Genomic DNA, 10,904 nt, shown 5'->3' on the forward strand with positions numbered 1-10,904 from the left:
TTGAAGTTGCAAAGTGCTTTGCATGTATTAATATTGTCTAACAGCCTTATAAGTTGGATATTAATATTATTTGCATTTGGTTGGTACAGAAAGTGAGGCTTAAGAAAACGCCTTGAGTCATTTATTTAAACTCTCATAGCTCATAAGTGTTGGAGCCAGAATTCAAATCCAGTCCATGGCACTTAATATTCGGTGGCTGTCTGATGCTGCCCTAGGATACCAAGTCTTGGGTTCAGTGAGTCTGTTTTTGGATAGTTTTGGTGGAATAGATCAACCAACCCTTTAGCCAATTGGTGCTTTTCTTTTCTTTCTTTCTGGGTTTTTTTTTTTTTTTTTTTGACAGGATCTCTCTCTGTCATTCAGGCTGGAGTGCAGTAGTATGATCATGGCTCATTGCAGCCTCGGCTTCTCAGGCTCAAGCCATCTTCCTACCTGAGCTAGAGACTTTGCTAGATGCTGCCAGGGGCCCCACAGGGTAAGGGGAGATACCTGCTCCTTGAAACTCATAGTGTAATTGAGAAAATGGCTCTTATGCAGAAACTGTAACGACTCAAATGGGCTTGCTGGGATTTTTGCTCTGTTGGCCTGTGTGTAGGGTTGTGTGAGTGTGTGTATATGAGTGTGTGTGTACATGTGTGTGTAATGGGGAAAGGGTGATATGAGAAGAGGCAGAGTGAAGGGGATGGGGGTAGGGGAAGAAGAAGGAATGGGGGTGGGGGAAGAAAAGTGATGTGGCTACAGAACTTGGATCAGAAGGCATGAAGAACTCAGCGTCCTGCCTGACTGGCGAGATAAGAGAATTCCATGTGGAGGTGATATTTAAAGTCAAGCGGGAAGCACGTTCAGACTATCTGGGGAGCTTTAAAACACACCAGTGCCTGGGCCCTACCTAAAGATACTGATTTAATTGAATGAGGCTGGGGATTGGAGATAGACATTTTCAGAAGCCTCCGTATATGACTCTAATGAACACTTGGACTGAGAATTGGGCAAATGCATGCTTTTCCAGTGTCTCATGGCCCCCCCGTTCTGAATCCTAGCCACAGATCTTTCAACAGACTTCCTGGTGCTGGCTCTCCTTGTTCTCTCTTTCGTGTGACCGAGAGGCCAGATGACCACACATATGCCTAAGAGGAGAGGCTGCCACCTGTTGCTGTAAATCTGGTGCAATTTCATCATCTCTTTGCCCCATGTATTTTCAGTATCTTATAACTGCGTCTGAATGATGTGTTGTTTTTTGCTTTGTAACAACTCATAGGGTCACGAGGGGACGTGTGCTGTAGTGCTTCTGGGGTTTTTACCTTGTAAATACAGACAGGGTGAGTTTGCTTGTTGTGATGATTACCTTTGATTGTGATAGATCAGAGCAAGCTTTCACTTTGTTCATCTTTCCTTAATTTGTTGTTGAGAAAGACTTTCAAATAAATCACTTTTGTAAAGGTTGAATGAATCCTAACCACTTCAGGGAAATTGCCCCTAAGTGGGGGCTTCAGGGAGGTCAAACCTGGAGGAAACGATCAGGAATCTCTCTAAAGTTATCAGAACGATGAAAATCTGGAAGGGAAGAGCTTCATAGATATACACATTATCACTTCCTCCCTGTCTCCAAATATATATATATATATATATATTTTTTTTTTCTGAACCATTTGAGATTACATGCAGACATCCTGGTCTTCTATCTCTAAATGTTGTAAAGTGCATTTCCTGTGAACAACATGTTAGGGCAGCAGTTCTCAATCTTGGTTGCACACATTAGACTCTCATTCCACATAAGAATCTTCTGAGGAGCTTCAAACCAAAACCAAAAGGAAAAAAAAAAAAAAAAATCCAGTCCCAGTCTGCACCTTGGAATGGTTGAATAAGAGTGGCTGGGGCATGGGACACAGTGTTGTTTTAAAGCTTCTAGATGATTCCAATGTGCAGCCACAGTTAAGAAACTCTATGTTAAGGGATAAGAGAGGCTTGAAAATTAAGAGGACACCTCAATATGTTGCAAGGAACAAAGGGGAATCAGGAGCCCAGGTTGGGGAATTGTCACATACAACAGCTTTGGAATGTAATGGTTAAGTCCAGCCGGTTCCAAGAACTCAGCTTAGCCTTAAGAAGATGGCCAATCTCCAAACATCCTTGCAATCCCAGTTCATGAGCCATTGGCATCACGAGGCCCAGGGTGCGTGTGAGAACTGATAATGAGAGCAGCACCCCGATTCTCCTGTTCTTCTTGACCCAGAAAGAAAGGAGAAGGGACTTCAAGATCACCCTGATTCTCTATGCTTGTCAGTGACCCAAACAGAGAACTGCCAACGAGGGTTAGGAGAGTGCTGGGGGTGGGGAGGACATGATCATTTTTCAGGGGATAAGCTGAGAGAGCCTGGGCTTCTGCATTCATGGTTCTGCAAAAGGAAACAAAGCAGCATGGATAAAACTCAAATCCATTGTCCAGCATCTTAGGCAAGCAGGTGTGAGATGTTTGGTCGGGATGTGAGCCATCAGCTGGAAACACTTAAAAAAAAAAAGTTTTATACTAAAATACTTTCAAACTTAACAAAAGAGTTGGAAAAATAGTATAAAGCAGGGGTCCCCAACCCCGGGGCCACGAACTGCTACCAGTTTGTGGCCTGCTAGGAACTGGGCAGCACAGCAGGAGGTGGGGAGCAGGCGAGTGAGTGAAGCGTCATCTGTATTTACAGCTGCTCCCAGTGGCTTGCATTACCTCCGAGCTCCGTCTCCTGTCAGATCAGTGGCAGCATTAGATTCTCATAGGAGCTCACACCCTATTGTGAACTTAGGCATCTAGGTTGCATGCTTCTTATGAGAATCTAATGCCTGATGATCTGTCACTGTCTCCCATCACCCCTAGATGGGATCATCTAGTTGCAGGAAAGCAAGCACAGGGCTCCCACTGCTTCTACATTATGGTCAACTGTATAATTACTTCATTCTATATTACGATGTAATAATAATAGAAATAAAGTGCACAATAAATGTAATGGGCTTGACTCATCCTGAAACCATCCCCTGCCCCTAGTCCTTGGACAAATTGTCTTCCACGAAACCAGTCCCTGGGGACTGCTGGTATAAAGAACTCCCATACCATTCACCCAGGTTCACTAATTGTTATGTGAACAGAAGAATCAGGGGGCTCTCATTATCAGTTCTCACATGTACCCTGGGCCGCACGATGCCAATGGCTCACGCAGGATTGCAAGGATGTCTGGAGATCGGCCATCTTCTTAAGGCTAAGCTGAGTTCTTGGAACTGGTTGGACTTAACCAGTTCATTCCATTGTAATGTGTTATGTATGTGTCATGTTATGTGGTTACCACATTTGCTTCCTTGCTCCCTCCCTCTCTGGATGTGTGTGTGTATATATATTTCTGAACCATTTGAGGATTAAGGGTGCACTCTTTACCCCTAAACACTTCAGTGTGTGTTTCCCATGAACAAGTGCTTTGTCTCATATAACCACGGTGTTGCGGAAATAAATGAAGACCAATCAAATGAGAAAAGCAAAGGCTGTTTATTCAGAGCTTGCTGCGGCATGGGAGTCAGCACCATCACGTGCCTTTTGGCAGAGACTCAAAAGCAGGCAGAGGAGTGGGAATGCTCATAAAGAGGAAAGCAGGAAGGTTTCAGGTGGACAAAAGGGTTGGCCTGGGGAAGCTGAAGGCAGTGAACTAGAAGCAGGGTGTCTTCTATGATTGGTTTTAGGAGTGCCTTCCTGGCTTTCTCTGGTTGGTCCTAAATTGGAAGTGGGAACAAAAATCAGGGAAGTTGTCTGTTCCTAAGCAAGTCCTGGCCATTTTGAGTAGACTGTTACAGAAGTTACTGTTTAGCCTCCTGGATTGTCACTAGAGATAGAAACCTGGCTTCCTGCAAGTCTGAATTACAGCAGGCTGGTTTTCTGGGCTGGTTATTGTAGATAAGGGGTTGGTTTCCTGGACAGGCTTCTGCAGCTTGTGGGTCAAAGTTCTATTTTTACATATGGTCTGGCCATTGTCCATTCGTATCCTGAATCAGTACAAGGATCATGTTCAGATTTAACTTTGGCATAACGCTGTGATCTAACAGACACTCTGTAGTTGAATTTTGCCAGTTGCCCCAATCATATCCTTTACAGAAACTTCCACTCCCCTCCTCCAAATGCAATCAAGGATCATGCACTGTATTTGTTTGTCATGTCCCTTTAATCTCCTTTAATCTGGAACAGTTCCTTAGCCTTTGTTTGTCTTTCACGACACTGGCATTTTTGAAGTGTTCAGTCCTGTTGTTTCTGGTGGGGACACCGTTGAAGACACACATTTGTGAGCTGACAGTGAAAATATGTCCACAGCCAGTGCCCCTCTGGACCTTGCTCCTCGAGTCTTGTCCAAGAGACTCTGGGAATTGTTTGAGTTTATGCAGCCCAGGTAACTGGATAATCAGCCCTTCATGGAGGACACAGAAAGTCACGTCTACATGCGGGACAGACAGGAAGCTTGTAAACAGAGAGTGGTACCCACGGTCATGTCCGTTAGCAGCTAATCCCCTGCAAGGCCAAGAGAGTTTGTAAAATATGTTTTGGTTCCAATTTTGGAAATATGTTCTTTCATTAGCTTAGCCCTGTGCTACGTTTCACATACATAGACACTGGGTTTTCCCCCTTCTTTCCTTTCCTCCTTACCTCCTCCCTGCTCCAGTTTCCCATTTCTGCAAAGACGCCAGAAACATTTTCCAGGCCCTGAGGGGAGAGGGCCAGGGTATTGTTTTCGCAGGATGGGGTACGGTGTCCCTGTACGATGGGAATGGACCTGTGGTTTTTAAGAACATCAGGACTCAGAGAAAGTTTTGTTTTGAGCCTGAATGACTTTGAGGTCAGGCCTGACACTCTGAAAACATCCACCTCTTAGTCACTCCAAGCTGCTGTCAGAGAGCGATTTCTGGGTCTGTCAGCAGCCTGGATCATAGTTAAAATCTCTTTTATCCTCATCCCTCTGAATACTCTGAGCAATAACAAGTTTTTATTTATGGGGGATTGAACGAAAATAAGTTTGCCGTGTGCAGCAGTTACCATTAAGGTGTTTGGTGTCAGATTGTCTGGCTAAGTCTTTGCTATCAAACCATGTGTCCCTGGGTAAATTGCTTAATCTCAGGTTCCTTAGCAGTGAAATGAGGACACTAGTAGCTGTTTTGTAGGGTTAGAGTGAGGATTAAATGTCATGATAAATGACGACATTTAGCAGAATGACTGGCAAATAATAGGCACTCATTGAATGCTAACCATAACTATTACTTTGCTTATCACTGAAGTGGAAAGCTAAAACTCATTTGCTAACACTCACTTTTGGTGATCATTGTGGAAGGAGTATGGGTTTTGTGTTACCCTGATGTGGATTTAAATCCCGGCTGTGCCCATCACTGACTGGGTAATGTGGGGCAAGAGAACCTTTTCTGAGCCTCAGTGTTTCCTATCTGTAGAATGGGAATGGTACTATTGCCCTTGCAAATGTGTCATGAGACCACAACAAGAGAACCCATGACTCTGTCCGGCATCAGCACGGTGCGGAGTGCAGAGTGCATGCTGAATAAAGGCACCGGTGAGTTATTTTCTTCATTTCTCTCCCCCTTGATCCCTTTTGGCCTCACAAAGTGAGTCTCATTTCTGGAACAGTAAAGGGAATGGCAATTTTGACACGTATCAGGGCAGTGATGAAGTTGGAAGTCCTTAGGATCATTATTACTCTATTTACCATTTCATAAGCATCCGCAAAAGTTTTAAAAGCTCTCATTAGGACAGACTTTTTGCAATTTTTATTTAGGCCCGGCCAAGGAAAAAGTATAAAGTGGGAAAAATGAGTTTTTTTGTGCCTCATTCATTCCCCACTTTCTTTTTGGTGTCTCCAAACTGGGGGTTCGGAGCCTGATGCTCCCCATGGGCCAGTGTGGTCTTCGGCTGGATTCCTTGCCTCTCTTGAGACAGACCCCATCTTCTAAATCCTTCCCTCTTTACCACCCTGTTTAAATGACTGGTCTTTTGTGGCATCCTTTAGGACCTGTGGGAAGATGTGCAGGTTAAGCTGTGACCCAAGGGGTAATGGGTAATAGTTGACTAATGTGTCACTGCTTTCAGGGAATGTGTTTGTATCTTAAGTAGAGACATTTAGTCTTGGAATCCTAGGTATTCTAGGGTGAAGAGAATTTTTCAAGGTTTGTTCTCTTCCTTTTCCTGTGACAGTCAAGACCCCACAGTTAGCAGTAGGACCTGGGTTAAAAATTGGGTCTTCTGATTTCCAGTCAAGAATTCTTCTGGTCTCAGATGTGAAGGTAGGTGATTTGGAAAGTGGCTTTAGTCAGAGGGACTGATTTAGTGCTTCCTTCTCCTCCACTACAAGCCAGAGCCAAAGGCTATGATGTTCCTTGAATATAAACCACCGTCCCAAATGTGCTAGAAATGTCTGGGGAGGATGAGTCTCAGGTTTCCATTTTTTCAGTTTAATTTTTGGGGTGGTTCTATTTTTCAGATTTAAAGAATGAATATACATTGAGTCACAGAAAGGCTACTTTTATTCCAAACTCCGGACATATTAATTACACCTACATTAAGAATGAATTATTCTTTCCTCAGTACCTGAATTTTCAGGTAACCAAGGTGGTAGTACCTACAGCTGCTCTGGGTCTCTCAGCCTGCCTGGTAGAAAGAGAGCACATGTATTTCTTTAACCCTGCCATCTCACTGCCAGGTGAATGAAGCTTCCCCTAGTTACCCTGAGAGATTACCTCTATGAGGTCCCCGTTAAATTGCAAAAATGGAGCCCGAAGGATAATAATAAAATTACCACCTATTAACTCTATGGAAAGAATGAGTTATGAGGTTGGTGAGGCTTGGGAAGGGTCAGAGGGAATGGGAAGAAGCAGGGTATGTTTTGATGCAAGGGGTGGGTTGGTTAAAGAAAGTTCAAAGAAAGAGGAGCAAACACTCCAGAGCCTAAGTTTCTTCCTGAATAAGCCCCCTCTAGATGGGGAACCTTGGTTTGGGGAATAATGAAGGGAAAGAAGGGCAACGTGATGCTACAGAGTAAAAGGAGGAGAGAAGTGGAACTAAAATTAGAGTTTGGAGAAGGTTGAAGTCAATTTCAATTCAGCTCCTTTAAAGTTTGCTAGCGTTGACTCTGCATATGAAAATTCCAGGCCTGTCACTGGAAGACCTAGCAAATGGCCACTTAAATAGTATTTGCCTTTTTGGACTGGCTGTGGGAAGAGGTGAATAGTCCACCAATAAACTCCCAGAAACTTTTTTTTTTCTTTGTCTTGTTCCCAAATAAACCTTTAAGCATGAAAGAACACACAGACCTAGACAGGATTCACGTTTATCTAAAGCAGGACTGTGGGAGTCCAGTGCCTGGAAATCAGGTTTCCTATCTGAGGGCCTCAAATAAACTCTTCCCTCAAGGTGACTGGCCATAGCCAGAGATCACGCAGGCTGACCTGCCCTTTGAAATTCTGTCTGCAGATAATGGCGGAGTCATGGGGCCTGTCTTACTGAAAGAATTCTGTTGTCTGTGATACAATCCAGAAAAATCCCCAAGGTGTCAGATGAGATTTGCGTTTTGGAGGAAAAATATAACAAGGATTATAACACATTTCACATTGTATTTGAAACACAGACCTTTAATCGTGCACTGCTAGATATTTTAGGATTCTAAAATTAAGAAGATGATTAAGTCTTCAAGTTCAGTTTAGATTTAACTATATGGTTAATGAAGGTCCAGGCACCACCATCTTTTTCGCTGAGCTTTTTTATTGACAGGGGCTTTTCTTAACCCTGAGGCTCAACCAGATTTGAGGCTACAAATAGCCAAGGCTGGACTGTCAGGGCCTCAAGTGACACAGGGTGAGGGAAAGTCTAAATGTGTATGTGTGTTGGTTCTCTAAGTTGAGCATCTGCATTATAGTTTTAGTACATGATATCAGAATCATATGGAATGCATGTTTAAAGTCCTTGCATAAAATATTCCTGGGCTCCACCTCAATCCTACTGAATCAGAGGTTTGGGTGGGTAGGGAGGTGATCTAGACATTTATTTACATTTTTTTTAGTTTATGTGATTTTAATACACAACAAAGCTTGCTTTTAATGAGACTCAGATCCCAAAATGTCCAATATTTGTCTCTAACCAAAATTTCAAATTCTTTTTTTTTTTTTTCTGAGACAGAGTCTCTCTGTGTCACCTAGGCTAGAGTGTAGGTGGTGTGATCACGGTTTACTGCAGTCTTGACCTCCCAGGCTCAAGGGATTCTCTGATCTCAGCCTCCCACGTAGCTAGGACTACAGGTGTGGGCCACCATGCTTGGCTAATTTAAAATTTTTTTTTGTGGAGATGGGGTTTTGCCATGTTGCCCAGGCTGGTCTTGAACTCCTAGCCTCAAGCAATCCTCCCGCCTCAGTTTCCCAAAGTCCTGGGATTACAGGCCTGAGCCCCTGCACTTAACCCCAGATTTCAAATTCTTAAAAGAGAAAGACTGATTGACTTTATGTTCCTATTATCTCTTGCTAAATAACAAATTACGCCAGAACTTGGTGGCTTAAAAAAATTGTATTTGATTTCATGATTGGTGGGTCAGAAGTTTGGGCGGGACTTGGCTGGGTAGCTCATCTCTGCTCCATGCAGCATCAGCTGGGGCTTCTGAACTGGGGCTGCTGAACTAGAGCTGAAGGATTCACTTCCTGGATAGCATAGTCACATGACCAGCAGGTTGGTGCTGGTGGTCAGCTGGGGTCTCAACTGACTCATCAGTGGAGAGATTTCACTGCCTCTCTTTGGGGATGCTTGGGCTTCCTCATGGCACAGTAGCTGGGTTCCAAGAGTGAATATTCTGAGAGACTAAGACGGAAGCTGCCAGACTTCTCCTGAAATCAGAAGTCAGACAGCATCACTTCTGCCATATTCCATTGGTCCAGAAAAAGATCAACTAATATTCAAGCATAGGCAAGATCGTCTTTACCTTTTGATACGAGAAGTAACATATGCATAGAAGGAGCAAAGGAATTGATGGTGGCCATCTTTGAAGACTTTCTGCTGTGCCCTGGTTGGGTCAGCTGTTGACCCCTGAATCCATCAGTCCACGTCCAATCGATCCATCTGAATAGAAACATGGTACAGATTTAGCCACTGAGGGCTCCTGCTGGCATATTGAGGAGGGCACTCATATTGAAGGGGGAGTTTTTATAAATCCTGAAGGCACTCCAAGAGATGTCTCATGATTACACAATCTTACAGATCATCTAGTCTGAGCTCTTACTCTAATTAGGAACTACCTTTGGGCATTGGTTTTCCATCCTTTGCTGGAACTCTTCTGACCTTTCCATGAGGCAGCCTGTTCCATTTTGAGACAGTTACTGCCATTCAAACCTATTCTGGTTCTCTGTAACACCCACCTATCACCAACTAGAATAGCACTCAACTATGAATGTTTTTCTAGATTCTAAGCTTCTCCACCAGGCTTAGACTCTTTGAGGCCTGGGCCTGTGTATTTTGTGTTATCAAGCCTCAGTCCCTGGCACATAACAGGTGCTAAGCAAATGCATCCTGACTGTTCTTGAAGGAATAAGCACATTTACCTTTCTCCATCTAATTGGATGGTAAATTTGACGTTGATGTGGATATTGAGTTCCTATAAAAATAAATAGTTCAGCATTGTCATTATACTTTCTCTAAGCCAAAATCACCTGACGTCATTTATGGTTAAAATGCAGGTGCTAAATCAAGTGAACACTGTCCTAAATGTTGGTAACTGAGGGCAAATTCTTCAAAATCACAGGAGAAATTTTATCGTTTTGGAGCCAGGATTGAAATAGCCATAAACAGTAGTATTATGTTTTGCTATTGTTTGGTTTAAAGCAGGGGTCAGCAAACTCTAACCTCCAAGTCAAATCCTGCCGGTCACCTGATTTCGTAAGTAAAGTTTTGCTGGAACATGGCCATGCCCATCTGTTTCCTTATTGTCTGTGGCTACTTTTGTGTTATAGCAGCAAAGTTGAGTAGTTGAGGCAGAGACGGTGTCTCCCTGAATAGCCTAAAATATTTACTATCTGGCTCTTTATAGAAAAAGTTTGCCAACCACTAGTAAAGGGCTCTCCTTGATCCCTTTGTTCTTGGTTATTTTACTTGGCAAAGTTGAGGGGATCTTGTCTTCACGTTTCTGCATTTCCAGACTTTTCACCCAAATGAAGAAGACTTTTCCTCAGCTTATCCATGGCAAGGACTCTAATGATGCTGAAATTCTTAGGTAAAAACAAAGTAAAAAGCCTTTTTTTTTTTCTTTTTTCTTTTTCTGAAACAGAGTCTCACTCTGTCACCCAGGCTGGAGTGTGGTGGCATGATCTCGTCTCACTGCAACCTCTGTCTCCTGGGTTCAAGCAATTCTCCTGCTTCAGTCTCCCAAGTAGCTGGGACTACAGGCATGTGCCACCACGCCCAACTAATTTTTGTATTAGTCGTAGAGACGGGGGTTTCACCATGTTGGCCAGGCTGGTCTCGAACTGCTGACCTCAGGTGATCTGCCTGCCTTGGCCTCCCGAAGTGCTGGAATTACTGGTGTGAGCCACTGCACCCGGCCCAAAGTAAAAGTCTTTTACTTGACCAACTAACGGGAATAGAGAACTTTTAACTTAATGAAAAGAACATGGGTTCGGGAGCCACCAAAATTAAACCTTGTAGTAGACATTTATTGTTCTTTAGCTTTCTAGAATCCAGTACTCCTTTCTTTTGCTAATAGCAATGTATTTACTTCTCCTCTACTAAGTGCTGTCTTGGTTGAATCAAGGCACCTTGCCCTGTCCTGCCCAACCAAGGTTAGTCATGTGACCCAAGCTAGGGCTCTTTGACACAAAGATGGATAGAAAGTTAAATCGATTTATCCCAG

Source organism: Papio anubis, chromosome 8, assembly GCF_008728515.1.
Source record: "Papio anubis isolate 15944 chromosome 8, Panubis1.0, whole genome shotgun sequence".
Classification (NCBI taxonomy): Eukaryota; Metazoa; Chordata; class Mammalia; order Primates; family Cercopithecidae; genus Papio; species Papio anubis.